The sequence below is a fragment of the Pipistrellus hanaki genome (genome assembly GCF_964339955.1).
Source record: "Pipistrellus hanaki genome assembly, chromosome: 21".
Lineage (NCBI taxonomy): Eukaryota > Metazoa > Chordata > Mammalia > Chiroptera > Vespertilionidae > Pipistrellus > Pipistrellus hanaki.
In genome coordinates, this window is record NC_140523.1 from 9,391,200 (window position 1) to 9,413,880 (window position 22,681).

General features: G+C 48.7%; 1 pseudogene across 1 annotated transcript; it reads left to right on the forward strand.

The window, feature by feature from the left end:
- Positions 1–17,589: 17,589 nt before the first annotated feature.
- On the forward strand, positions 17,590–19,095 carry LOC311614303 (ubiquitin carboxyl-terminal hydrolase 17-like protein 6; annotated as a pseudogene). Its single transcript has one exon. The product of its transcript is annotated as a ubiquitin carboxyl-terminal hydrolase 17-like protein 6 (transcript).
- The last annotated feature ends 3,586 nt before the right edge of the window (positions 19,096–22,681 follow it).

Sequence of the window (22,681 nt, forward strand, 5' to 3'; positions counted from 1 at the left end):
TGAAAGGTCCCAGGTTTGATTCTGGTCAAGGGCACGCACATTGATTGCTGGCACATCCCCGGTGGGGGTGTGCAGGAGGCAGCTGGTTGATGTTTCTCTTTCATCGATGTTTCTAGCTTTCTATCCCTCTCCCATCCTCTCTGTAAAACAAATTAAAAAAGTAAAAAATAAAAAAATCAATAAAATATATTTTAAAAAAAATCAACAAAAATATTTTAAACCAAGTATATACATATAGGCATAGGCCATGGACTAGAAGCAGTGGGGGCCTAGAAACAGTGGGAGCAGTGTAGGGTGATCAAATGTTGTAAATTGGGAACATTATAATAGAGTCACCCAGAAAAAATAATGCTGTGCACAGCCAGTGGTGCTCAGTGGCTGGGTGTGTACTCATCAACCAACAAATCATTGGTTTGATTCCAGATAAAGGCACATACCCACTTTGGGGGCTCCATCTCTACAGGGGGTATGCTGGAGGCAGCTGGTCAATGATTCTCTGTCATCAATGTTTCTTCCCCTCTAAAATTTCAATAAAGATTTTTCTAAAAATGAAGTGTGAGGATTGATTTGACTTAACAACAACAAAGTGATTGTGAGCCATCATGTATTCTTCCAAGTCTTGCAAGCAAATTCATGCCTTTGTCTGTCTTTACACAGGATGTCCCAGCCATAACTTTTAGGAAACAGGAACCAGCCTGAAGTTGGTCTGCCTCAGTTTGGCCAGTTAAGTTCTTGACTTCATGCAAAAAGGATTTCAGAACAGGACTTAGGAGATTTTTATTTATTATTTTTCCCTTTATTGATTAAGGTATTTTGTCTTTATCCCCTCCTATTGTCCCCTCACCCCACCAATTTTGCCCTCTCCCTTAGGCCCTTATTTTCTGTATCCACTACTTATGCTTATAAGCATGTGTACAAGTCCTTCGGTTGATCACTCCCCTATACCCACTCCTTCCCCTACCTTCCATTTATGCTTCTCTGTCTCTGGTCTCTTTTGGTCCATCACTATATGTTGTACATTATATTTCACAAATGAGTGAGATCATGTTATATTTATCTTTCTCTGACTGACATATTTCACTTATCATAATCCATGCTGTTGGAAATAGTAGGAGTTCTTTCCTTTTCACAGTAGCACAGTAGTCCATTGTGTAGATGTACCAAAGTTTTTAAATCCACTCATCTTCAGATGGGCACTTAGTCTGATCACACATATTAGCTATTGTAAGTTGTGTTGCTATGAACATAGGGGTGCATTATCCTTTCTGATTCGTGTTTCTATCAATAGTTTTATGGGATATATTCCTAGAAGTGGGATCATTGGGTCAAATGGAAGTACCAATTTTCATTTTTTGAGGAAACTCCATACTGTTCTTCACAGTGGCTGCACCAGTCTGCATTCCCACTAGCAGTACACGAGGGCTCCTTTTTCTTCACATCCTCACCAGTGAAATATAGTGGCAACCATACTTTTGTAAAAACTGCTCTTTGAATTTTGACCCTTTTTTTTAGCTCTTGCACCTGATTAAACATGGGGGAGGGAGCTATTTACCTTAGCTTTCAGGTGGAGACTTGGAGGCTAAGGCAATTTTCCCTTGCCTGGGACCAGGAGCACAGGAGAGTAATTCCCACTAACTCAGTAATCTTCAGAGATACCAACTGTAGATAACCTCTGAGCTCTCCTTCTGTGTTATCAGCTATCGCAAGATAGGGCCACATTCCAATGTCCAGCAGGATGTGACTAGCAACGACCCTGTGGGCTGACCCCAGTCTTTAGAATGTAGTCTTTAGGATTTAGAATTTATAACAAAGGAAAATTCCTGTGGTTTGAACCTTTAAAAGGGACTTCCTACCCCTGAAATGGTGCAGTCTTGTGGAGACCACCTGCGTGTGGTGCTCTCGTGTCTGTCCTGACCAGTTATTTCAATACATCTTTGCCTGCTTTTTAATTAATCATCAGCCTCCAGTGGTCTTATTTTGAACCCAGGGTTCAACCCCACATCATTTGGAGGCCCCCAGCGAGATACCTGAGAGAGAGGAGAGAGGGGTCAGGAGCCTCTCCCTCCGGCAGGAGGAGAGAGGGACTCCCCAGAAGGGGCAGGAGGCTATCCCTCCAACAGGAGGGGAGAGGGACCCACCAGGAGGGGCAGGAGGCTCTCCCTCCTTTCAGAGAACTTACATTGAGACAGAAGCCACAAGGATTTATTAAAATCGGGGAGACAGGTCTCAGGAGGTAAGGTGCCTAGGTTATGGTTGAGATCTCAAAAGGGTAAGAGTCCTTGGAGGGCTGGATGCAGCTTAACCTCCAGGTTCTGGCCAGAGGACAAGACGGTGGCCTCAGCCCAGGAGGACACTATGGTGTGTGTCCTCTGCCCCAGGTTTCCGGACAGGTTGTCTTGTGTTTTGTCATGTTTGTATCAGGCCATTTGTGATGTGTTTTGTGTTTTGGTCTCTGTCAAAATGGGTCAACGTTTGTCTGTGTCTCCGTGTTCCCCTCTCAGTGTTTTTTGAAATTTTCCAGGACTTAAAGAAACAGGTGGACAAATATGGCTCTGATGTTAATGCTTTTGATTTAACCACTCTTTTTCCCAGGTCGACGCCGTTCTGTAGGATAACTTTCCCCTCACAGTTCCTAGAGTATTAGTCTTATTTCCTTTGTCCAATATGAGTGCCATTTCTGTTTTGCTGAAACATTGTAATGTTACTTGTTTACTGAAAAGGTATAAGTACAAACGTTTGTTTGATATTTTGTTTATCTGCTTAGGTATAATTATTTGTTCATGTAAGTGTGAAAATCTGTGAAAAAGAAAAAAAAGAAAGAAACCTTTTATTTGGTTAAAGCTGAGTGCGCTGACAGCTAGCAAACCGCCCTAAGTGGCCACTGGGATTTCTTTTTCCCAGGGGTGCTTTGCTTTCTGTCAGAAGGGAATCAGCCCACCTAAGAAAATTTATATCTATGTTTATTGATTAAAAGGTATGAAGTTGTAACAATTGTGGTACAAAAGGTTAAAAGCAGAGACCAAATTCTAAAGTTAACTATTTACAAGAAGGAAGCTTGAGCTGGCAAAGCCACCAAGTCTGCCCAGCAAACTCAAAAAGTAAATGAATCTTATTTCTGCTGCCACCCAGTCTTGATCAGTGGTGCAGGAACGGTTTCAGAACTGTTTGTCTCAATTGGCCATTTAAATTTAATGTGATTAATGATTACAATACATTGTAAAATCTTTAGAAGAAAAGGAAAATATTTTGAGGGCAACTTGGTCCTTATGTGTGTGTGTCAACTCTTAAATTATAGTTTTAAAATCAGTAATATTAATAAAAACACATGCAGAAGAGCTTTTCAGAAAGTTCAGGGAGTTTGATTGCAGTGTACGGGTCACCGGTTCCCCAACTGCACCTTCACTAGCAAGAGGCAAGCAGCGGACTGCCAGATGAAAATGCCCTGGTGGAAGCTACCTCCTTTGCCACCTGGGACCCACCTCCGCTCACCTCCAGGGGTTGTTTAGAATAGCTGGAGGCAGCTGCATCCAGGAGAGAAATTCCTTTGTGACCATCTATACCCCAAATGAGACCCCAAAACCCCCGGTGACTGCTTGGACACTTTTCACCGTGTTCTGTTAGGGGGCTTAAAGGCACAATTAGAAATTCTCCCATTCCCCTTTCCAGGCTTATCAGAATCTAAGATCTCTATATGGAGGAAGAATGTGGCAGTTTAAATTTCAAGTGGCTAGAGGCCTGGGAACGGAGTGGTGGACCTGCTCCCTCCTCCCTCTGCCTTTTCTAAATATTTTAAAATAATAGAAGGTTTAAGCATGGTTATACATTTTTAAAGGACATAAAAAAGGGTTTAAAGGCTAATGTACAATAATGAAAGTTTTTGTGAAGGTTGTACATGTGATGAGAAGGAGAAGCGGGGAGAGAAGGAAACAGCAGAAGTAGAGGTTTAGAGAGGGGGGGGAAAGAACGAGACAAATACTTAAGAAAGAGACTCTGGGAGACCTAGAGGAAACAGAAATAAAGATTGGGAGAGAAAGTGATATGGGTGTATAAGTGTGTGTGTGTGTGTGTGTGTGTGTGTGTGTGTGTGTGTGTATGTGTGAAAGGGAGGGAGAGAGACATGAGCAAGAGACGGTAAGGAACAGAGATTAGAGAGGGAGAGAGACAGAAGGTGAGGCCAGAAGAGACAAAGAGGGTCTGAATGAAAGGGAGACTTAGACTCCAAGGGTTTTTTTTTTTAACTTAGAGGAAGAAGACTGACAGGACCGGGACTCTTTTCAATTAAGCTCCCACAGGTAACCTTACAAGTAGAGGGCAAACCTATTAGTTTCCTGGTGGATACTGGGGCAGTCTATTCAGTCTTAACAGAGCCGATGGGAGGTCTAGGAAGATATCAGTTCAGGGAGCCACCAGACAAACTCTTTTCCTTGGACATCAAGAAGGACTGTGGACCTAGGAAGGAACACGTACTGAGGGAACACAGCCAATGAACTGGACCAAGGTGGAACAACGGACCTTTGAGGAGCTAAAGAAGGCTCTTGTCTCAGCACCTTCCCTAACCTTGCCAAATGTCATGAAGCCCTTCCACCTCTAAGTGAGTGAGGTAAGGGGCATTGCCAAAGGGGTTCTCACTCCGACCTAAGTCCCTGGAAGAGACCTGTTGCCTATCTGTCTAAGAGGCTAGACCCTGTGGCAGCAGGGTGGCCAGTATGCCTCTGGGCAGTGGCCACCGCAGCATTGCTTGTGAAGGAGGCAGATAAACAGACTCTGGGCCAGGAGCTAGCCTTAACAACACCCCATGCCATGGAGAACCCCCTTCGAGGTACTCCAGAGAGATGGATATCATACACCAGAATTATGCAGTGCCAAGCTCTTCTCCTGGACCAGCCCTGCATCCGGTTCCATAAGACACTGGCCATCAACCCTGCCAGCCTGCTTCCAGATGATGACCCTGAGGAACCCATTCATGACTGCATAGAGGTAACAGAGGCAATACTGACAGATGTCCTGCCATCATCACCAGATGAGGTACTGTACACTGATGGGAGCAGTTATGTTCAGGATGGGATCTGATATACAGGGGCAGCAGTAGTCACCCTGGACCACACCATTTGGGCACAGTTCCTGACCTTTTGGCCTTAATCCAGGTCCTTCAATGAGGACACAGTGCCATCCCCCAGGAAAGAGGGTTACCGACTTCAGCCAGAAAAAAACATTAAAAATATGGAAGAGATTTTAGCTTACTTGAGGCCATCTGACCCCCAAAGGCAGTTGCAATAGTGCACTGCAAAGGACATCAGAAAAAGGGAGACAATTAAAGCCACAGGAAATAGAGCCACAGACCAAACTGCTAAGGTAGGTGCCCAAAAACCAGTGGGGCCTTTACAAGTCTTAGTAACCCTGCTGAACCCTGACCTACACCAAACAAGAGAAGTAATTGGCTGAACAGAAGAAAACTATCAAAGACCAGATGGTTGGTGGACCCTACCGGATGACAAACTATTGTTCCCATAGGCTCTAGGTCGGATGTTAGATGCCCAGGTACACCATGTTACCCACTTAAGTATCACCAAGACTTCTGAACTTCTGTGAGGCAGATACAGGTAAATGCTGAGATAGGGGGTCTCCCTGGGAATTCGGGCCCCAGAGAAATTCCCCAGGAGACCATTGGGAGGTGGATTTTACAAAGATTAAGCCAACAGCATTGAGATACAAGTTCATACTTGTTTGTATAGACTCCTTCTCAGGTTAGGTCTGAACTTACCCCACTAGGACAGAAACGGCCTCTATAGTAGTCAAGAAATTACTCCAGGAGATTATACCTAGATTCAGGCTGCCAGTAGTCATATAATCAGATAACAGCCCCACCTTTGAAGCCAAGGTGTCTTAAAATATAGCTCAAGCCTTAGGACAGACATGAGGAGGACTCTAAAAATTTTAATTAAATTTGTCCTAGAAAACGGTGAAAATTGGACCACCTCCTGCCCCTTCACCCTCTTATGGGCCAGGTGTACCCCGTGCTGGGATAGGCTCCCCACTTTTGAGATCATGTATGGTAGACGTTTCTCCATCCTTTCCAAATGTCAGAGAGAAACTGCAAGCTGGAATTCATAACCATTCCCTTGCTCAAGTCCTTACAGGCTCTGCAGTTTACCCAGAGATCCACCCATAATCTTGTTCCAGATGCACTGCCAGTGCCCACTGTGGATCCTGTATACCCCTTTCAGCCCGGAGATTCTGTGTGGGTAAAGAAGTTCACTGCCTAAGGACTCACCCCAACCTGAAAGGGATGCTACACTGTTACCCTGAGCACGCTCATGGCTGTTGAAGTAGATGGCACCCAGACCTGGCTACACCACTTCCATCTCCTGCACAGAAAACAGCCTGAATCCTGGCAACCAGCGACCTCACCCATGAGATCCCTAGCTTAGGCTCCACGCAGGCCAGGAGGAGACTTGATGCCCGCAGTAGGGGAATTGGACTTCAGTGAGGACAGTACTAATGGAAACTGTGGTACTAAGGTTTTTGGTAACTGTAAGAACGTTTTTTGCTAGCCAGTGAGAAAGTCCAGGGCTAAGTAAAACAAAATGTGCTATAGGACTGGAAAGCAAGAACAGAATTTTAAATGATGCCCTTAAAGGAAGTAGGATGAGTCAATGATTTGACTCATGCATATAAAACTAGTGGGGAATGAGCTGAAACTGGTTTGGCTCAATGGATAGAGCATCAGCTTGGGGACTGAAGAGTCCAGGGTTTGATTCCGGTCAACGGCATGTACCTTGGTTGCAGGCATATCCCCAATGGGGGGTGAGCAAGAGGCAGCTGATCGATGACTCTCTCTCGTTGATGTTTCTAACTCTCTATCTCTCTCACTTCCTCTCTGTACAAAATCAATAAAATATATTAAAAAATAAATAAAATAAAATAAAACATACTACAGAAAAATATTTAAAAAAAAAAAAACTAGTGGGGAATGAAATATAGTGGCAACCATAATTTGGTAAAAACTGCTCTTTGAATTTTAACCCATCTAGTTTGACTCTTGCACCTGATTAAACATTGGGGGGGGGGGGGGGTGTGGAAAGCTATTTACCTTAGCTTTCAGGCAGAGACTTGGAGGCTAAGGCAATTTTCCCTTGCCTGGGACCAGGAGCACAGGAGAGCAATTCCCACTAACTCAGTATCCTTCAGAGATAGAAACTTTAGATAACCTCTGAGCTCTCCTTCTGTATTATCAGCTATCGCAAGATAGGGCCACATTCCAATGTCCAGCAGGATGTGACTAGCAACGACCCTGTGGGCTGACCCCAGTCTGTAGAATGTAGTCTTTAAGATTTAGAGTTTAGAACAAAGGAAAATTCCTGTGGTTTGAACCTTAAAAGGGGGTTGCCTACCCCTGAAACGGTGCAGTCATGTGGAGACCACCTGTGTGTGGTGCTCTCTGATCTGGCCAGATATTTCAATACATATTTGCCTGCTTTTTAATTAATCATCAGCCTCCGGTGGTCTTATTTTGAACCCATGGTTCAACCCCACAACAACCAGCACTTGTCCTTTCTTGAGAAGTTGATGATAGCCATCATAACAGATGTGAGATGGTATCTCATTGTCGTTTTGATTTGTATCTCCTGGATGATTACTGACTTTGAGCATGTTTTCATATGTCTCTTGGCTTTCTTTACGTGTTCTTTTGAAAAGTACCTATTTGGTGTGTTGCCCAATTTTTATTGGGTTGTTTTTCTTCCTCTTGTTAAGTTGTATGAGTTCTCTGTAAATGTTGGAGATTAAACACTTGTCGGAGATGACATTGGCAAATATTTTCGCCCATGCAGTGGGCTTTCTGAACATAGTCCTTGCGTCCTATATTCCATCAGTTACCAGTCAGAAGTGTCAGGCATTTTCTGATATCATCCAGCATGTTTACCATGTGAAATAACAGCATTCTCCATGCACCCAAGTCTCTACATCCATGAAACCTAAATATTCCCAGTATTAATTAGATATGACAGAGGTGAGCAGGTCTCCCTTTCCAACTGGAACTTTGAAACGACTCCATGCCCCCTCTTCCAGGCTCAGCATGGGCTTCAGAATGAGGGCTGTTAGATGTGCAGCATTGCAGAGAGAGATGTACACTGCTCTTTTTTCCAAGGATCCAGATGGCTGCTGGCCAAGGAAGTCCACTTGACTTTGAAGATGGGAGGATGTGCTTACAGAGAAGCTCCAATGCTGTGGTGGGTTTCTCAGTGCTGTATTCAAGAGTCTGTGTTGCAGTGAATTAATACTGTATACTCAGATTGTATATATTATTGAGTTTTTACAGAGAGGAAGAGAGAGGGATAGAAAGTTAGAAACATTGATGAGAGAGAAACATCGATCCCCTGCCTCTTGCATCCCCCTACCTACTGGAGATGTGCCCGCACCAAGGTACATGCCCTTGACCATAATTGAACCTGGGACCTTTCAGTGCACAGGCAGATTCTCTATGTACTGAGCCAAACTGGTTTTGGTTCAGACTGGTTTTGAAAGTGTATGCCCCATGGATGTGTACATGCTACCATGTGTATGTTTATACGTTGATGTTAAAAGTACTTACTCTTTCAGTATAAACAATACAGCTTGTAGAAAAGAAGGATCCATGAGAGTAAGTTGCTGCCACAATTGACAGGTGTTTGCAATGACATTTGGTCTGTTTCCTTTGTGCAGATCAGAGCTCCCTTTCTCAGGTCACCCTGTCAAACCTCCAGGGTGGGTTTGCCTGGGACTATCACAAGTCCCAGGGAAGGAAGCCCAGCGCTGGGGCAATGGCTCAGTGATGCCATCAGGGGCCAGGCTTCCCTCTTCCCACTCTTCCAGCCTTGGTAATGGGGAGGAAGGGTTTTCCTTGAGAAAAATCCTGTTGAAGTGGTCTGTGGGTTTTGAGGTTGCTTTGTAGTAAAGTTCACTTCGTGAAATGGACTTTCCCAAGGGCTGGGTCTTTGGCTCTGCAGATGGAAGTGATGGAGATGGAACTCCAGAAGGAAAAAGACAACAGCCAGCACTTGGAGACCATCAATAAAGTGCAGTACCAGGCCCTCATGGAGGAGCACAGCTGCTACAAGAACCTGCTGTGTTGCTCCTGGAAGTGCAGAGCAAGGCATTCAGGCATAGGTGGGTGCCAGCAATTTTTGGGGTGATTAGGCAGCTCTCCAGGCTTCTGTCACCATTTGCTCTGGCCCTTCGTGGTTCCTTTGGACCTGCTACTTCACAAGGAAGAGAAGTGAATGGAATGTCTCCCTCAGCAATGTGGGGTTGGTGCAGGCCTAGGGGCAGGAGAGTTCGACAGGGGAGGAGGATATGCCCAGCTGATCTTGGCTCTGGAAACCATATGTCAGCATTGGGGTCCCTGTTACTCTGGGGAATTCTGCCCCCTCTTCCTCTTCCCTCCCACCCAAGAACTGAGAGGGTGTGCTCTCACAGGTGCCAGTGTATGGGGATGCACCTCACCAGCTTCCATGTCTTTTCTTTCCTGTAAAAGTCTCCAAGCCTGGGCTTCTGTGTGTGTTTTTAACTTTTTATTTAGAAAACTTTTGAATATATGGAAATGTACAGAATTGTATCTTGAGAGCCCCATATACTCATCCCCGATGTCAGTACCCCATTACTCTATCTCATGTCATCTTTACCTTTATACTACTTATATTAAGGTAAAAGTGATGGACATTGTAATTCACAAATCTCAACTTTGCACTTATGCCAGATCAGAGATTTGTGTACATGTAGTCAGCCAAAGTCTCCCAAGCTGCTACTGGGGCAGATCCTGGATTGATCCACATACCAGGGCAGGCTCAGTAACATCCACAGCCTTGGCGAGGCACAGGATTCCAACTCAGGAGAGAGGGGGAGGGATGTGGCTAAAGAGAGGCTCTCCCACACAGGAGAGAGATGTCATTCACTTCCTGTGCTTGTGAGACGCCCCTGCTCACAGAATTTCCCTTCCTCCTCAACAAGACAATGAGAAAATGTCAGGTCTTCAGAATTGGAAGCAGCTAAGGTGCTGGAAGTTTCCATAACGGGGTCATTGGGGGGCATTGTCCCTCCAGAGCCTGCTGAGGGCTCCTCATGCTGCCATGAGTATGGGGACCATGGCATTCTTTTATTCACTCACCCCTTGCTTCCAGTCCACTCTCCAGGGCCATCCACCCCTTTATCCTCCAAGTTCTCCATTCTCCGGGGGTGCTGCCACATCTGCTGCTACCAGACTCTATGTTCCTTCCAGCAAGAATGAGAACCTTCTGCCTTATGGCATTCCCCCAGTCCTTCTCTGGAAATCATCCCATATTCATGAGATGCTTAGTGAGCATCTACTGGGTGTGTGGTACTGTGTCTAGATGTGATGGGAATGACCTCAGTGGACTAATGAGGGGAGACTTCACACCCCAAACCACCGGGAAGCTAAAGCACCACCTCACACCAAACACATTCATGCTAGATGTATTAAAGAACAGTTTACAACCGGGAAAGCAGAGACGGTGTTGGACAGGGGGGTTTCTGTAGAGTTTTATGTCAATTTGAAAATAAACCACCTCGTCAAAATCATTTTTAACCTTTATTAATAAATTAATTCGGTTTTACAGCATCAGTTTGTCACAGATGGAAAGGACAAACACATATATAAAAAGGCAATGGGAAGCACTGAAATAGTCGTTAAAATTCAGAAATCCTACCGATTGAAAAAAATTCAGACCGGACAAATGTTTTTGACACTTCTTTGCCTGGAAATAGAGTCAACTGCAGTTAATGAAGAAAAAGGAGCCCTATATGCATGCCATTATTACAATAAAAGGCCAAACACGTGAGGACTCCTCCTGTTGTCCAATTTTGCCACGAGTAGGGGGTCCATTGTGGGAGTACAGGAAATGCCATGGGAGAAGCTCAAGGCAGCCAGGAATCACAGATGTGCAGACAGGAAAAGCTATCCCAGGCCTCTGGGTGCCAAGGCGCGCTGCCAGGAGGAGCATGGAGGCTGGGCCGGGTCCCTTGGAAAGTTCTGGCAGCAGTTCCTAATGGGGGCAGCCTGGGCGAGGAGGTGCAGACCTCCGGACTCCTGCCCCCCTGTCCAGGACACCACGCGCATGCGCAGTGGGGGCAAGGTGGATGCTTAGAGCAACTGGGGGCCAAGAGGCACTGCTCAGCGCTTCTGGTGCCCACCCGGCCCAGCATGGGCGCACACCCTAGGGTGCCGCGGCATCTGCTGGACTTGGCGGGGACGGAAGCCCTTGGAGACCTGGTAACTGGGAACACGTCGGTCCACGTCGCTGTTGTCCACAAAGTCATACATACCAGGGCCTAGGGTAGGAGAAGGACTCCTGCAAGCCCTTTAGGGCAGAGAGCAGCTCTGTGAAATCAGGGTCTGTGGAGGCATTCCTGGCGGCTTTGACGTCATCTTCGGCATTGTCTTCATCATCAGGGATCTGAGGCCAGACTGTGGCCTCAGCTGGAGCTGGATTTGGAGCTGGAGCGGGAGCGGGAGCAGGAGTGGCAGCAGGTGCAGGTGCAGAGGGGACATGTCCAGGACGCCCTGGGCGGGGTACCAGTAGGCCTGGCTGTAGCTGGAGGCGCTGGCATCTGCTGCTGGGAAGACTTGCTAGGGGCAGCACGGAGCTGGCAGAGAGCTCAAGGCCCTCCTGGAAGGCAGGGTCCGCAGGCGCAGGTGCGGGCTGAGAGGCACAGGCTCCCAATACCTGGGGCAAAGCGAGCTGGGCTCCAGGGCTTCTCTGCCCGCGCGGTGGTCTCTGCAGCCTGCGCTCTTTGGCCCTGAGGTTCTTGAGCCACAACTAGGGAGAGAGGGAAGGGAAAGGGAGCAAGTGTGAGAGGGGATAAGCTCTGTGTGCACACACCTGCGATCTCCCGCCAGGGGGTGAGGAGGCTCAGGGAAGAAGGGCTGGCCTGAAACCTCTCCCTCCGCCCCCAGATCCCACAATTGACCCTGGGTTGGCGTGGGCTCAGGAAAGGCGCAGAGAGCAGGAAACCCAGAAACCGGGAAGGGGTCTGCGTGAGAGAGTCCCTGTGTTCCCAGAGGCCCGGTGGTCTGGGGGCGAGAGTGGGAGAAGCGAGGGGTTGTATCGTGTTGGCCAGTTTGTCCCAGACCGGGCTGAGGTGGACTCAGGGGCCAGGCCCTGAACCACACGGGTGACCCTGGGCAGCACTAGGTCCTTCTGGCCTGGTCTCCCGCTTCCCACGCCCTTCTATCTCCGCCCTCTCCCTTCCCCCCCACACCCCTATCGCTCCCAACCCTCACCACCCTTCTGCACCGTGGTAGGGCATGGATTGGGATAGTGGGCGGGCAGTGGGCAGTTTGAGCAGATGGCGTGATTCCGGGGTTGGGGTTGGGGTTGGGGTTTGGGTCGGGGCTGTACCTGAACTTGATACTCCTGCAGATCCATCATGGCCACCATGATCTCGCATTCATCAAAGGTCCCATAGGGTTTCCCCTTAAAGAATGTCTCCAGGACCCGCAGCTGTTCTGTCCTGAACACCTTGCATGGCTGCCGCCTCCTCTTCCTCAGGGCGCTCCGGGACAGCCCGGAGCCTGAAAGAAGGGGGAAAGGGAGTCAGAGGAGCTCCAAGGACTGTCCGCAGCCCAACGGGCCTGGGCCACACACCTGTGAGCAGGTGGGGGCTTCGGGCTTGAGTGTGGGGGGGTGTTGGAGAACGGCACTTGTGCATCGGCGTATGGTATGTGGCCCAGGGGCCCTGACCCAGAACCTGCCCTCCCGGGACACCCGCCTCTCTAGGGCTCCTCGTCTGCAACTCCCAAAAGAGCCTGAGGCCAGCACTCATGTTCTTCTTTTCGGGCCCCACAGCTAGGCAAGGTGGGGCCCTCAGACTCACCCAGGCTTCCCCACCCACGGCCCTCACCCCGACAGTGTCGTCCCACCCCCAAAATGCACTAAGCCTGACAGAGGAGCTGGCCCCGGCCTGGATGCCCAGGGGTCTCCATCGCCCACCACAGGATCCCACCTATGGTTCCTAGGACCTCACAGTGGGCCCAGACTCACCGCTGGGAGACCCGGGTTCTTGCATCCTGGATGCTGCTGGGCCCTCTGCATTTGAAGCTCTGGCGAGCAGCCCTGTGATCGCCTCCTTAAATTCGTGGTAGGCACACGCTCCCACACGTCACAACCTATGGGGCTCTTCCCTCAGGCCCCGCCCCTTGTGCAGGCTTGTGTTTACGTGTGTTTGCGTGCGTGCCTGCGTCGGTGCATGTGTGTGTGTGTGTGTGTGTGTGTGTGTGTGTGTGTGTGGGCGCGCTTGGTGTGTAGGGCCTGGGGGCAGGGTGCGCGGGGAGGCGCAATCATTGATTAGTCGTTTGATGGAGCAGCTACTGCACCCGCTGCACATCCCCAGGGCTGGGAGACCTTAATGGACAGACAGCCTCGTTCCTGCCCTTAAGAGGACTGTCCCCAGGGGACTTTTATTAGACTCCACATGAGAGACAGTGGCCTGGTTGATGAAATGCTAAAGGAAAGGAAAGTATGAGATGTCATTTCTAGACTCAGTTCACCTTCTGAACTGCCTCACTGTCCCAGGGTGGGGTATCCCCTAACTGGCCATGATTTCTGCTTTCCTGTGAGCACGTTGGTCACTGAGACAGTGGATGGTTCTGATGTCCCCAAGGGACAACCCAACTGATTCCTTGTTTTATGAATTGTGTCCAGAGGTTCCCTTCTCCATGACCTCTAAAGGAAAAACAGGGTGTTACAAGCAAAATAGTAGGTGTCTTATGCTGCTGATTGGATGGGCAAGGCTGAGAAGAGGGGCCAGGCTTGGCTTTGGGGGAGGGGATGGAAAAACAGGCCTTTTTTTCTTTGGAGTGTGGGCTGCTCTATGAGACAGACTAGATGATATTTGTATAGCCCCCTCAACTGAAAACCATGATGAGGACACCATTGGTGGAGCAAATGTTAGCTTCTTTACTTTTTAAGAATGATTTAAATAAATTTTGTTACTTTGTGATTAGAGAGAAGGGAGAGAGGGAGAGAGAGAGAGAGAGAGAAAAGAGAGCGAGCGAGAGAGAGAGAGAGGAAAGAGAGAGAGTAGAAAGAGAGAGAGGAAAGAGAGAGAGTAGAAGAGAAAGAAGTAGAGAGAAAAACAGAGAGAGAGACTGGGGTGAGAGAGGTAGAGACAGAGAAACAGAGAAAGATTAGGAAGAAGAGAGAGGAGAAATAGAGAAAAAGGAGAGAGAAATGAATAGAGAGAGAGTGGAGAGAGAGAGAAAAAAAAGGAGAGAATGAGAGAGAGAGAAACAGAGAAAAAGAGAGTGAGTGGAGACTGAAAAAGAAAGGAGGGGGAGAAAGAGATAAAGGAGAGATAAAGAAAGGGAGAGATAGGAGAGAGATAGAGATAGAGATAGAGATAGATAGATAGATAGATAGAGAGAGAGAAAGAGAGAGAGAGAGAGAGAGAGAGAGAGAGAGAGAGAGAGAGAGAGAAAGGTGTGCGAGAAACCTTGATTGTTTGTGTCCCACATGGACCTAGAACAGAGACTGCCAGAGGTAGAACTTGCAACCAGTGTGTGCCCTTGACCCATAATAGAGCTCTCAGCTTTCCCATGCTGACAGAATTCTCCAATCCAGGGAGCCACACTGATAGGGTTCCATTTTATCTCAATGGAAGCATATCAGCCATTTACATTTTAAAAGATTATTGCTACTTAAATGTTTGTGTTATTGTCTGGGTTTCTGGTTGTCTTAGAGCAGCGTTTTTCAACCGCTGTTCAGTGGCACACTAGTGTGCCGCAAGGTGTTGCCTGGTGTGCTGTAGGTGCAGACAAGACAAGAATTTTATAATTTTTCACTATTTTGTTTACTTAATATTTCATAATGAAGTAATTATAAAATACTTTCTTTGTGTTTATTTGATTCCTATTTAAGAGAATTACTTTATATATAGTCAATATAGGCACAGAGTTAAATTTTTTAACATTTTCTAATGGTGGTGTGCCTCGTGATTTTTTTCATGAAACAAGTGTGCCTTTGCCCAAAAAAGGTTGAAAAACACTGGTCTTAGAGTCCTGTGTTCCTCTTTTTTTATGTCACTGCTCTCTTGTCCAACTTGTTGCCTTTCTGCAGTGCTATGTTTGAATTCCTTTCTTCTATTTCTTGTGTACCTGCTGGACACTTTCGGTGTGCGGTTACCTGGTCCCCCGACTTATGACAAATTATCAGCCTCCCCATAAATTAGATGTTGAAAATCAGGACGAAAGGAAGACACACACACACACACACACACACACACACCCAGACCACCTGGAAGCAAAACCCCTATGCTAAAGAATAGGAAACTATGAGATGTTTTTCCCAGACTCAGATCACCATCTGAACTTCCTCTTCCTGTCTCAGGGTGGGGTCTCCCCTAACTGGCTGTGATTTCTGCTTTCCCAGGTGCACGTTGGTCACCGGGACAGTGGATGGCCCTGATCTCCCCAAGGGACAACCCAACCAATTCCTTGTTTTATAAATTGTGACTAGAAGCCTCTAAATTATAAACAGGGTGTTACAAATGAAACAGTAGGTGATACATGCTGCTGATTTTATGCACAAACTGAGAAGAGGGTACAGGCTTGGCATTGGGGGAGGGGATGGGAAAATGGGCCGTTTTTCTTCTTGGAGTTTGGGCTGCTTTATGAGACGGACTTGGTGATAGCTCTGTACAGTGCCCTTAGCCAAAGACCATGAGTAGAACACCAGTGGTGGAGCAAATGTCGGCTTCTTTACTTTTTAAGAACGTTTTAAAGAAATGTTGTTACTTTTTTATGAGAGAGAGAGAGAGAGGTGAGAGAAACATGGATTGGTTGTCTCCCACAAGCACCCTGACCAGAGCCAATTGTGTGTCCTTGACCAGGACTCCTTAGACCCAGAATGGAGCCCTCAGCATTCCCATGCCTAACAGGATGCTCTAACCTACTGAGCCACACCAGTAGGGCTCTATTTGTATCTCAATGGGATCTTGTCGGCCATGTACATTTAAAGAGACTATTGGGACTTATTGTCATTGTTTGGGTTTTGATTGCCTTAGAGTACTCTGTTCCTCTATTTTTTTTTTTTTTATGTTACTGCTCTCTTGTCCAACATCTTGAGGACTTTCTGCAGTGCTATGTTCAAATTGCTGCTTTCTCTTATTTCTTGTGTACCTCCTGGAGACTTTTTGTATGTGGTTACCTTTACCCTTGACTTATGACAAATTACCAGCCTCCTAAAAATTGGAGGTTGAATATCTGGAGGAAAGGAAGACTCTCTCTCTCTCTCTCTCTCTCTCTCTCTCTCTCTCTCTCTCACACACACACACACACACACACACACACACACACACTCACCCCAAACTACCTGGAAGGGGCTAAACCCCTATGCTAAATGAAAGGAAACTATGAGATGTCATTGCTAAATTCATCTCTTCATCTGAACTGCCTCTTCCTGTTTCAGGGTGGAGTCTCTCCTAAAAGCCATGATTTCTGCTGAGGCACTGCAGGGGAACCGTGCCTCTTTTTGTTTTGGTGTGTGGGCTAATTTATGAGACAGACTTCTTGATATCTGTTCATCTCCCTCAGCCGAAGACCATGAGGTGGACACCAGTGGTGGAGCAAATGTTGGCTTGTTTAATTTTAAAGAATGTTTTCAAAAAAATCTGTTAGTTTTTGATTAGAGAGGAGAGAGAGAGAGGGAGAGAGAGAGAGAGAGAGAGAGAGAGAGAGAGAGAGAGAGAGAGAGATATGTGAGAAAAACATGGATTGGTTCCCTCCCACAAGCACCCTTACCAGAGTCATGGCTAGAAAGTCCCTTGACTCAGAATGGAGCCCTAGGCTTCCCCATGCCTCACAGGAACTCTAATCTACTGAGCCACATGCACAGGGCTCCATTTGTATCTCAATGGGATCATGCCACATGTGTCAAACACAAGGCCCGCGGGCCAAATCCAGCCCGCCAGGCCTTGCAATGTGGCCCGCACCACGCTGTCATCACTGCACTCCGCTGTCAGTTTATGACATTGTCAGTTTATGACTGTTCAGTAAACCATTCGGCCCGCGATTTAGGCTGGATTTTAGATTTTGGCCCCTTCTCTGATTGAGTTGGACACTACATTGTAAGCCATTTACATTTAAAGAGATTATTGCTACTTGAGATCCCTCAGTTAATCCCACCTGAAAGGTGTGTCTGGGTGCAGCTGGGACAGGAGCGCCCGCCCCCTAAACATGATTTCATCAAGCCTGGGGGCCGCTGATTGGTGGAGCTCGAGGCTCCTCCCAGCATGCTCTGGGCTTATAAGTGGGCGGGTGGGGAGGCAAGGACCTTCATTTGCAGAGCTTCTCAGCCCAGTACACTTCCTCCTCTGTGCTATGAGAGGGAGTAACTTTTTAGAGAGAAATCTCGGGAAGACTTTGTCCTCTGTGCTCTGTGAGGGAGCTTTCTTTTGAGAGAGAAATCTGGTGAAGACCTGTCCTCTGCTCTGCAAGGAAGCTTGCTTTCAGGAGAGAGATCTCGAGAAGACCCTGTCCTCTGAGCTTTGCGAGGGAGCTTGCTTTGGGAGAGAGATCTCGTGAAGACCCTGTCCTCAGACATGGAGGCTGCTTCTGCGCCCCTGGAAGAGGAGTTTCAGCTCAGGCAACCCCCGAAGCTCGAATCCTCTGCATTCGGTGAAGGGGCTGCGGGAGTCCCTGGGGGAACGCGCAGGACTCAGAAACCAGCAGAGCCCAGGGAAAGCGGGTGCACCCCGCGGGGCCCACTGGCTCCCGCGGAGACCCCTTCGAGTGGGAGCTGGAGCGCGGGGAGACCCCGCACGGTGGGGGCCGGGCTTTGGAACCTGGGCAACACCTGCTATGCCAACACGGCCCTGCAGGGCCTCAGCTACACCCCGCCCCTGGCCCGCTACCTGCTGTCAGGGCTGCACTCCAGGGCCTGCGGGCAGCGTGGGGCGTCCTGCACCCTGTGCGCCCTGCAGGCTCACGTGACCCGGGCCCTCCTGTGGCCCGGGCACATCATGGTACCCGAGGGGGCTCTGCTGGCAGGCTTCCACGCGTACCAGCAGGAGGACGCCCACGAGTTCCTCCTGTTCACGCTGGACGCCCTACAGCGGGTGTCCCAGGAGGACACCACCCTGATCCGCGGGATCTTTGGAGGCCACTGGAGATCTCGGGTCCAGTGTCTCCATTGCCAGGGCGTGTCTGACACCCTGGACCCTTACCTGGACGTTGGCCTAGACATCCAGGTGGCTCAGAGCGTTACTCAGGCCCTGGACCTGCTAGTGAGGCCCGAGCCGCTGGACGGCTACCAGTGCGGCCAGTGCCTGCGGAAGGTTCCGGCCAAGAAGACATTGCGCCTGCACGCGGCATCCAGGGTGCTCACGCTGGTGCTGAAGCGGTTCTCGGCGCTGGCAGAGGACAAGGTGGAGTGGGACGTGCGCTACCCGGAGCAGCTGGACCTGCGGCCCTACCCGTCCCGGAGTCGCCGCGCACACCCGCTGCTGTACCGGCTGTACGCAGTGCTGGTCCACTCGGGCCGCACCTGCCACGGCGGCCACTACTTCTGCTATGTCCGAACAGTGGGCGGGGGGTGATTCAAGATGGACGACGACCAGGTGACTGCCTGTGACGCCTCTGTGGCCCTGAGCCAACGTGCCTATGTGCTCTTTTACGTGCAAACCAGTGAACTGGAAAGAGAAGGGGGAAACCCAGATACCCCGCGACTGAGCACAAGCTCCAGGCGGCGTCCACCCAACCGGGCCCCCAAAAGTGCCCCCGACTTCACAGGTCCCGGGTCCGAGGAGCCCGTCAAGCACAACAACTCAGAGCAGCGCCCTCGGCTCCAGGAGCCTCCCTGGCCCAAGCCTCAGTTCAATCTCAGCGAGCTCCAGTGTGCCCTGCCCGCTGAAGCCATTATCCTTCACCAGTCCCATGGCAGAGGGGCCAGGACCAAACGCCTGCTCAACGGTCCAGTTGGGGACGTCCTTTCCGGGGAGGCCAAGGGCACTGACCAAGGCCCTGGTCCCAGAGGGGGAGCCAAGGTGAACAGGAAGAAGAAGAAGATAATGAAGAAGGGGCACAAGTCTGTGTTCAAGTGCAAGTGATGTCAGCAGCAGCAGAAGTCCAGGAGCCTGCAGGAGAGCCTGGGGCTCAGCGCTGGGTCGGGGTGGGCATGGGGGTGGGGGTGGGGAGAATTTCCTGGCGCCTGGTCAGGTGTCAGTGGTGGGCGGCACAAGGACTCCGCAATTTTGGCCAAGTTGGATACTCCTGAAACCATGTAGGTGCTTTCAAATTGTAAGTATGGAGGCATTTTTTAAAAAATTTCATTACCAACCGCCCCCCTCTTCCTTTCTTTCTTGTACATCCTCACACAAGGATACTTATCCATTAATCTTTAGAGAGAGTGAAACTTCAATGTGAGAGAGACACAAAGATACTTCACCTACCGCACCTAGCCCGACCAAGGAAAGTCGTGGGTGGAGCCTGCAATGCAGGTAGGTGCCCTGGACCAGAATGGAACTGGTGACCCTTCAGTCCTAGGAACGCCTCCCTATTCACCATGCCCCATCCACTAGGCTGCACATCATCCTGATTTTTATGGCTGGGAATCTCGAGGAGGGTCATTTGGAAGCTGGGTGGGAGGGGAGAGAGAATGGGGGTAGGGAGGAAGGAGGGTGAAGGGGTGTGGTTGTGGGTATTGATTTCAGTCTCTCGTTTCCGGTGCCGGGCCTCCTGGAGCCCATCAGCCCATCAGCCCTTGGAGCCTGCTTCCCAGAGCTGCCTGCAATCCCGGGACCCAGTTCTGCCCCGTGGAGGCGCTGGGTCTCCACTCCCAGGATTTAATCTCAGGAATGGCTCCAGGTCCCCCTCTGGAGGCGCATGTCCAGCTGTGCTGATGTGAACCTGGCTGGATCATGCCCTCAGGGTGGCTAGGACTGCAGGAAAACATCCCAGAGCCCTTGGGGGTTTGTATGGCACAAGAGATCCCCCAAAGCATTCCAAAAAGCTCCCTGTAGGGCTGTCATGGCTCTTGCCACCGGTGTGTGTGCAGGAGTGTGTGTGTGTGTGTGGGGGGGGAGAGTGGGGGTGTGTGGAGTTGTGGGGGGCAGGAGCTCCCCGGGCACCTGCTGAATCTCCCAAGTCCTCTCCAAATCAGGAAAAGGCTTCAGCAGGCCCTTCCACCCTCTGCTAGTCAAAGCGCGCCAATGCAAGTCTCTCCCCCACCCCCCCACCCGCACTCCAGAAGTGCCCAGCTCTGGAGAGATCCTAAGGAGTGGCGGAATATTCGTGGTGGTGGTGGTGGTGGAGATGGTGGTGGTGAGCATCCTTCAAGGAGCATTGTCTGTGAGAATGCAGGCATTTGCAAGGGGCAGGAAAGAGACATACTCATGGCTGCCTTGAGACCACTCAATCAACAAATGTGCCTGGGAGTCCTCGGATGTACACGCGGGAGCACAAGGTCAGCTACCAGGGTGTCTGCCAAGTGACCCATGTCTGGGAGATTCACCATGGCTGCTTTCCTTGTGGCTCGGGCCCGGGTATGATATCTGGAGCTCACGCGAGATTCTGATCACTACTACAGGAAAACGTTTCAATCATTTTTTGACAGACACACGTGGTGCAACACGTCTTAAGGACAGCATCCCATGCATCTCATTGATTCGCCATGCCCTGCCATGACCAGCGAGGTGGCTTAGGAGAAGAGAAAGGCATTCTCCTAGAGGCCAGATGGCAGAAGTCAAAAATTGAAGTGCCAGCGGGACCCCTTTCCTTCTGAGGGCTCTGAGGAAGCAGCTTGCTTGCCTCCTCCAGCCGCTGGTGGCCTCTGGCGCCCCTGGCCCAGAGCCTTCAACTGCAGCTTATGCCTCTCAAGACTTCCCAGGCCAGCTTCGCTGTGTGTGCTTGTCTCCCATGTCCCTCCCCTTGTGTTGCAAGAACACCAGGCGTGGGGTGCGGAATCTGTGGGATAGAGATTTCTAGAGTTTGGCGGAAGAGAGGCCATATAGAATTCAGCAGAATAGAGGATTTTTAGAATTCTGTGGAAGAGAGGACTTCCGGAATCTTGTGGAATACAGAACATCCAGAATTCTGTGGTAGAATGGACTTCTAGAATTCTGTAGTATAGGGGATTTCTATCATTCTGTGGAATAGATGATTTATGAAATTCTGTGGAAGAGAGGATTTCTAGAATTCTGTGGAAGAGTTGACTTCTAGAATTCTGTAGAATAGGGAATTTCTAGAATTCAGAGGACAGGAGGACTTCTACCATTCTGTGGAATAGGGAATTTCTAGAAATCTGGAGAGGATTTCTGGAATTCTGTCGAAGAGAGGATTTCTAGAATTTTGTGGAATAGAGGTCATATAAAATTCAGAGGAATAGAGGATTTTTCTGTGGGAAAGAGGACTTCAGGAATCCTGTAGAATACGGAACATCCAGAATTCTGTGAAAGAGTGGACTTCTAGAATTCTGTGGAATCGGAGATTTCTATAATTCTATGGAAGAGATGATTTCTAGAATTGGAGGAAGGGAGGATTTCTACAACTCTGTGAAATAGGGTATTTCTAGAAATGAGGAAGAGAGGACTTATAGAAATGTGTGGAATAGAGTATTTCTGGAATTCTGTGGAATAGGGGATTTCTGGAATTCTGAGGAAGATAGGACATCTGGAACTCTGTAGAATAGGGGACTTCTCGAATTGGGACGAAGGGAGGACTTTTATAATTTTGATGAAAGGGGATTTATAGAATTTGGAGGAAGGGAGGACAGCTAGAATTCTGTGGAATAGGGTATGTCTAGAATTCTGTGGAATAGATCTTACAATTACAGACCAGGAGAATGCATGTGCAAGAGTGTTCTACCACACTTGGAATTCATTTGGGATCTTAACATCTACACTGAAGGTTGATATTCTGAGAAATTACCTTCAAAGCGCTGGGAAAGGCAGGATCCTCTTTCAAAGGGTACTAGTTTTATTTAAAGTGCTGGTACTTATGTAAAAACGGTATTTAACACCTGCAGTTCACAATGAGGGAGCTTGAGACACTGGGAGAAAGTGAATAAACTCCAGCAACTCACACACAAAAAAAGCTCCATTAATGTCCAAGAACATTCTGAAAGAAAAACACTAGCATTACACATTGTTTAATGACAGGGAAATCTCGTTCAAAAATCAGAGGACCGAGGTGGATATTGGTTACACTTATACTTCAGTGCCAGTGAGTTGGCATTTTTTGAAAGAATGTTGGTGAGTCATTGACACCGGGAGTGGTGAGGTCATCAAGTGGGAGGGGCCAGGTGGACAGGCTCATGTGCTCAGGTGGTAATGGTTTGGGCCAGGGGACTGGCTGGGAGTGCTGATGTCATTAAGGATAGGACTAGGAATAGGGTTAGGTTTAGGGCTAGGATTAGCAGTAGGTCTAGGATTAGGGTTAGCATTTGGGTTAGGGCTAGAGATCAGACTTAAGGTTAGGATTACGGTTTAGAGTAGGTTTAGGTTTAGGGTTTGGGTACAGGTAAGGGTTATAGTGAATTAACATTTGGGGTTCAAAATGAATGAGCTTCATTCAATGGACAAAATTGTGTGTAACACTGAGACAGACAAGGACAGGATAGGAAAATACTTAGAAATGTGCTTATGCTCTAAAATACATGTTCAAATGGGTTTGATGTCTAAAGGACAAAATTTTTCC